This window comes from Podarcis bocagei (assembly GCF_964188305.1).
Source record: "Podarcis bocagei genome assembly, chromosome: 11".
NCBI classification, from domain to species: Eukaryota; Metazoa; Chordata; class Lepidosauria; order Squamata; family Lacertidae; genus Podarcis; species Podarcis bocagei.
In genome coordinates this window covers 20137905-20145710 of record NC_138136.1, presented here as the reverse complement: position 1 = coordinate 20145710, position 7806 = coordinate 20137905, and positions in this window count along the sequence as shown.

Here is a 7806-nt window from a genome sequence, read left to right as displayed (position 1 = left end):
GGATTCTGAGAATCCTATTTGCAAAATGATTCTGATTTACATATGATGATAAATGTTAAAAGTGAAAATGAATTTAAAAATGTTAAAAAGAAAAGAAAAAACAGAATAGCCTGGATCCCAAGGCTGTCATCAGAGTTTGTCCTCCAAGTGAGGTCTGCCTGGTCCTGATATTAACATCTTTTTGGAACCTGGTAAAGACCAGTCTCCTCTCCCAAGAATTTGATTATTAACATTTTACTTTGCTGTGAACTCTGCTGGTTTGCTTCCGTATTGGTAGTGATACTTTTATATATTAATGTTTTAGAAGGAGGTGGGATGGCTTTGCTTAGATAATTTATTGTTGTTGGTTTCAGTCTTTGCATATCCTATTATATTTGATGTAACTTTTCTTGAGAGTATTCTTAGCTGTAGGTGTCTAATCAGTTAAAATAATAATAATAGTATAGTAACAAAGACATGACTTGAAGTGATGCATTTAGTATAAATTGACTTTAATTCTTACGACCTCAATTGTTTCAATCCTCCCGCACAGCCAGACTCCTAACTATTTTATAACCTGTTAGAAATGCAAATTGTTGCCTACAATTGGAAACAATGACTTGCAACACAAAAGAAAATATAGCTTGCCAAGATCTGTTCAAAGATCTGTTTCAAAGACTAGTGGACATGCTGATCTGTGGGATCCTGGGACTCTAAGAATATCTTTCACTCAAAAAACCTTCCCCCCTCCAGAACTTCCTTCCTTCCTTTCTTTCTTTCTCTCTCTCTCTGATTAAAGGAAAGGTTTTAAGTTGCTAAGGTAAAAAGAACTATGGCGATGCCACCCTAATCATAGATAAGCATCAGCTACGTCGGATGCGCTACATTGTCTGCTAAGTAATGACTCATTTTGTGCATTGTTCTCAGCACACTAAAGACAAGGGGGAGTAAACCTTATCCGCAGGCTCCGGTTGCATTTAGACATTCCCCTCAATCTGAGAGAGGCATTGTGGAATAGTTAGTGCATCCATAAATTAAGAGGGGAAAGCCCACAGTCGTGCAGGATATAATACACAACTATTTAGTGCTCAATGGGATTTCACAGTTTTTATTTGAACATTCAGCTAATTCACAAAATATGGGTCTGCTGCTGAAGTTCTTGTAGTTGCTGCTAAAACATGAACGATCAGACAAAGCTGGAAATAATTCCCATAATGTAAAGCAGGAAGCCTTATCGCTCTGGAGGAGAACAACTTCGGGGAGAAGTGGCCAGGGAACCATTTAGAAGATCTGGGCAAAGGTGGAAACAATGAAGTAACTAGCCAGACCAGCAATGATTCCTCTTGAACAGCAATATGTCAGAGCAGATCATATGGCCCAATAAAACTTCCACATCTGGCTACATAATTTCCAGTAGACATTAGGCCACACGACTGACCACTTGGTAAAACCCCTAAGTATTCTTTGACCACTGATGCTACCAGAACACAGAATTTTCCTGGCCAATTCCATCCATACTTGTGTTGGCAGCAAGAAATAAATTTAAGCATCTTTCTGAAGCACCAACCAGTTGTGCACAATTGTTCCAGAATGGTCCCCCCTTGGATACCCTTTGGGTGACAAGCGAGCAATGCATTTAGTAAATAAATATTTTATTTTAATCCATCTCTTAAGAAAGCCAGCACCCTAAAAGGCAGGATATGCCACTCTTTTGATTGTTCAACCAAAATATTTTTTGATTACATCTTTAAAAAAAAGGAGTTGTAAAGATTTTTTTAAAACCATTTTAAAACACCTCCTTCCACCCCATTTTCTTTTATCAACAAACAAACAAACAAACAAACAAACAAACAAACAAAACACGGCATAAATAGGGACACTTAAAAGTTTTGCAATTGCTTTTAATAATAAGAGTAAACTTGTCATCAATACTAAAGGGAGGAAATTTCTCTTCATTTACTTCCCTCACGGGTTTTTCCTCTAATATCTGTAACGACAGTTGATGTTACTTTACCTACTACATTAAAGGATTAAATGCCAATTTGGACCACTGCTCTGTGCATTTCATCTCCGTGTGCTGGGATAATAAAGCAAATATCATAGAATTTTTAGAATTCCAGAAGGTGTCAACATCAATTTGCTGACATATTGAATCTTACCTTAGGTTAAATGAATTGCTTAAGATAAACTTATTCCTTACTGTGCTCTTTTTTAAAGATTTGCAGCAAAGTGTCTTTCCTGCTGCTTCGTTTCTCTGGCAAAAAAAAAAAAAAAAAAAAAAAAAGTTGCAAGGCTAAAATGGCTGCTGCTTTCTCTTTTGTGCTGTGTAAAGTGTATTATATTATGCAGAATAAGCCATTTAAGAGCTCTTGTGCTCTTTTTAGTCCAATGTTTTCTGAAATATGCTCTGCTGGCAAGAAACCAGATTATTATCATTTGTATGCAAACAATTATTTATTTTCATTTTGAATGGCAAACAATTATTTAGATAACTAGTGGTGAAAGTAAGTAAATTTCCAGCCCAACAGTTTATGCTTCTACCTGAGGAGGAAAAAAACCAAAACAGAACCAAGCAATTTGGATAATGTGCTATGCGCCTACCAAAGTAATCTCCCTGTTACTAGCTTTCGCTGAGGATTTGGAATTAAATCACTTTGAAGGAAAGAATTAGGGTGGAGAAAAGAGAAACACATTTGTATAGGACCAGCATGAATGCCACTCTGCATGTCCCCTTCAGCAATAATAGCGAGAGCTGAAAAGCACATTGGGATGATAGGGAATAAGCTTCTGTGAATATCTCTCCATATGCATCATAGCAAACGACATAGACTATCCCCTGGAAACCTGCCAGTGGAATTCTGGATTACTTAAGCACAAAATTCAAGAGGAACAACTGAGGAGACCTGGGGATCATGGGAATTGCAGCTCCCATGATACCCAACTACCTTGCAAGCACATGCATAGCATTAAAGACCTTTGTGAACCTAGGACTGTATATGGAGTTCTCCCTTCATTTACAGCAAGTGCCTTGCATGGGGAAGGGAGTGAGGCAGGCCCAGTTCATGGTGAGACTATAGTAGAATCTAAGCTGATGATGATGGCGATGATGATATTATTTATACTCCGCTCATCTGGCTGGGGAGACTCTGGGCGGCTCCCAACAGCATATTAAAACATGGTAAAACACTGAACATTAAAAACTTCCCTAAACAGGGCTGCCTTCAGATGTCTTCTAAAAGTCAGATACAGATAGGTAGCTGTGTTGGTCTGCCATAGTCAAAATAAAAAAATTCCTTCAAAGTCACATAGTTATTTATGTCCTTGACATCTGGTGGGAGGGCGTTCCACAGGGCAGGTGCCACTACCGAGAAGGCCCTCTGCCTGGTTTCCTGTAACTTCATTTCTCGCAGTGAGGGAACCACCAGAAGTCCCTCGGTGCTGAACGATGGGGGTGGAGACACTCCTTCAGGTATACAGTGGTACCTCGGGTTAAGAACTTAATTCGTACCAGAGGTCCGTTCTTAACCTGAAACTGTTCTTAACCTGAAGCACCACTTTAGCTAATGGGGCCTCCCGCTGCCGCCGCATGATTTCTGTTCTCATCTTGAAGCAAAGTTCTTAACCCGAGGTACTATTTCTGGGTTAGCGGAGCTTGTAACCTGAAGCATCTGTAACTTGAAGCGTCTGTAACCCGAGGTACCACTGTACTGGGCCGAGGCCATTTAGGGCTTTAAAGGTCAGCACCAACACTTTGAATCGTGCCCGGAAACGTACTGGGAGCCAATGTAGGTCTTTCAAGACCAGTGTTATATTCCCAGTCACCAGTCTGATAACTAAACCCTGGCATTTAAGACTGATGTAACCACTAATATCAATATAAATAAATCCAGAGAGAATTAATAAGGCAGCATAATGTAGAATTCAAACAATGTAACACACATTATTCATATACCCACTCATCCAGTTTCACTGTTCCACCTAACCACTACAGTTATTCACAACCTCAAGCATTCTGTTAACCAACCACCCAAACATAAATCACTCACAGTCAACAATATTACAATCTGCATACGAAGGATCACTGCCAAGCCTACTACACGACACCACCCACTGAACTATCTAATACTCCTCTCCCATCTCAATTGCATTTCTGATCCTATTTCACAGAACTGAAACTTTGGGAAAGGTGCTTCCTTTCCTACTGGTAAAATGATAAATTCTGTACCATCTGTACAGGGGAGGTTATGGAAGAAGGCAAAAACATTACTTTGGTGTAAATTTGACAAAGGGGCTGCACACAAAGTCTTTAAATGGGCACCACTCAAAACTAAGGCTGTCCTATTAAAATGTGTGAACGTATCAGAATAAAGGGCTTTCCTTACGGTGCAAGATATCTGGCAATCAAACTTCAAACACTACTTTGTCTGTGTGTGGAAGGCTGAAGTGTAAGCTAATCATTTAGAAAAACCCAAATCTGAAAGATCAATGGGAAATTGTGCTCATTAAGTGTAACCCAACCATTTAGAAAATGGTTTTGAAAACAATATTGAATTTTTCTCCTCCGCTTGATCAATAAAAACCATGAAGAAAGGTTCTATTTGAGATTTTATTGAAAAGAATTAGTTTGTGGCAGTAGTATTTTTAGATGACACATTTTTATGGAATCGAATGTTCATTAAGGTCCCAGTTGGAAAATCCAGCAGGAGAAGTGGGTTGGTGCTCTTGCCCTGACTGTGCTTGCTCACCTCTTGGTATGAAGACGAAGAGATCTATGTGTCGACTTTCCTTCAACAAGTGTTCTGCGTTATTGGAGCGTCACATCTTCCTTTCCAATTTCACCTCCAGTGTTGGATGTGAAAGTCCCCACAAATCCACATGACTGGATGCAGAGGACAACAAGGGTCCAGAAACCTGTTTGTGAATGATCACCAGTGCTATTTTTCTAGAAAAAGAGATGCCAGAACTCACCGTGAACACTTCCCTTGTTCTCTTAGAATGGCAATGGTGCCCATCTAAAAGGTGCCGGAACTGAGTTCTGGTGAGTTCCAGATGAGAGGGGGGAAAACAACCCCTGGTGATTACTCTTGCTGGACCAGGGGTTACAAGCTTGAAACACAAATTCCTCTTCTTTCTCATTTCTGTTTTGCACATATAATTAAGTGAAAAGTTAAGAAGAAAAATACTCCAGAGGCAATTAGTAATGAAATATTTTGAAAAATGAAACACTAAGCTTCAAGAGACCCTGTTTGATGTTCTTATTGAGACCTGCCATTTATTGAGGAGGCGGGCTGGTATTGGTGGGGAGAACGAAGGAAAAGCTGAAAAAAACACAAAGGCGAAACCAAAAGCTCATAACTTTTTCTTACTGCTAAGCTGACTCATTATAACATGGCCTGAGGCTTGGGGTTAAACTAGATTTCCGTTCCCAAACTGAATAATGAACTTTGAAGTGGTACCATAATGAATGTTATTAAAATGGATTTAACGGCTAGCTATAAGAGGTCTGTATCAAAGAATGCAGTGTGTGTATATATGCATGCATGAAAAAGTTAAGTATGTTTTGTTAAGTGGGAAGGTGTGGTGTTCGTCGAACATATGGGCAAAAGGGCGGTTCTCTCAATCACATTGCCCCAACCTGTTCATTGTGACTAGCGGTAAATCACTCGCAAACAAACAGATGGCGCTGGATGGGTTGAGCATCATTATTTTGAGAAATGCTCCAGGCCCTGGTGAAATTCTCTTTATGCAATTTTAGTGCATTGTCCTACCAGCACAATCTTGTGCACTCTCCTTTGCCGATTTGTTAAAAGGAATTTTTCGGAATGCCATCTAATCCTATTTCCATAGCTACAGATAAGAAATCGAAGACTGGGGCCTTGAGCTGAAAATAGCTGACTTGCTTCATGGAAAAGGACTCATTCGTATGCAAAGCTCTGTGCTCTTATTCAAAGGACAATTAGAAGTTTGATCTTTGGAAGCATGACCTTCTAATGCCTTTCTATTTGCAGCTAGTCTGAGGCTGTAAAAAGGGAATTGAATGAAATCAGTAAACTTGGGAGAAGAGGTGAACTTTTGCTTTAGTTTACATAGCTTTTGCTGGATGGTACTAGGCAGAATAGGGACCATTCATAGAATACAGCCTTGCCATTCTTCGTCACACAGATTCCTGCTACGAATACCATGCAGAAATGATTCTGATAAGAAAATACTTAGATTCCTGGGAACACATTTTCTGAAAGCAGGAAGTAAAGGACAAGATTGAGAATGAAAGCCGTGCATTTGTTTCTTCTGTAGCAGGGATAGAGAATCTGCCAACAGCCGACAGGGCCAAAGGCACAAGGGCTGTGGAGCAGAAGCAAAAGTAGGAGGAGCAACAGATGTCTCTGTTGCCATAACACAAATAAGTAGCCTTCTAGATATGCAAAATCACACTCATGTACATGTCTCCATTCTGAACACCAGAAAGCTTGATCAAGTAGGATTGTAACCAAGACCACACTTTCATTCACCTCTCTGTGCCTTTGCCCTCTCCCAATGTCAACTTGCCTGAAATCAAAATGAACAGGATTTCTGTGAAAAGTTAATCACCCTCAGAATCTAATATAGGTTGCAGCTGTTCATTGTTACCCCTTAGTTCATGGGTAGGCAAACTAAGACCCGGGGGCCGGATCTGGCCCAATTGCCTTCTAAATCTGGCCCGCGGACGGTCCAGGAATCAGCGTGTTTTTAAAGGAGTAGAATGTGTGCTTTTATTTAAAATGCATCTCTGGGTTATTTGTGAGGCATAGGAATTCTTTCATTATTATTTTTTTCAAATATAGTCCAGCCCTCCACAAGGTGTGAGGGACAGTGGACCAGCCCCCAGCTGAAAAAGTTTGCTGACCCCTGCCTTAGTTGGATGATGATGTTTGAAGAGACTCCTTAGATTATCCCACACTGAAGTATGTACAGTAGTTTTGTGTGTCTGCATCTAATCTTGCCCCATGTCTGCATCTAATCTTGCATCAAGGAACTTTAAGCAAAGTTGAAATTTTAACTAGGCTATCCATATCAGCCAGCTGTGTCCTTCCATCCTTAGTTTACCACTGTCTTTGAGTTCCTTTGAAATTCCCTTGTATTCTTCTGAAGGTCAGCTGATTCTCACTGCAACGTGCCAAATGATAAGGGAAGGGCCCAAAGATGGGTGCTATACATAGAAAATATAGTTTCTATATCCAGATTGGAGGGGTGGGGCGTGCAGTGAGAAATGAAAAACTGCAGTTTGAGCAACTAGGGGAGGATGAAACTTATTTACCTTGATTCTATTCACATCAGTAAGTGGCCTAGAAGTCTGTGAAAGTCAAAAAATGGGAAAGCAAAGGCAGTAAGCAACACACATCTCTGGTACAAGTTTCTTCCCTTTCCTAAACATAATAAATCTGCAAAGTGCCAATTTTATTTTCATTAAGGCATTTGTTCAACAGTGTTTGGAAGCTGGAGTCCTGATGTCCAAAAGAGCAATAATTTTCCCATTGCAGGGTATCTGGTGGATCCACACAGAACTTGCACAAGGATTTAATTTTGTGTTTCGGTCCTTTGGGTGCCATTTTCTCGCAACTCACACCTGCTTGTTGATGGCTAGCCTTCAGCACTCCCCTGTGAGGCTTATCTCAGGGAAAGAGAGATGCCTTAGCAATGCACATTTCATCGTCTGAGATGCTGACACCCAGTTTTTATGAGACAGCCTCCACGTTTTATGTGCAAGCCCCATGAGGGCTCAGCATCCCAAGGTGCCACCATCAAATTCCGAACAACTTTGAACATCCAGACACCTGTTCTTTCTTCCAG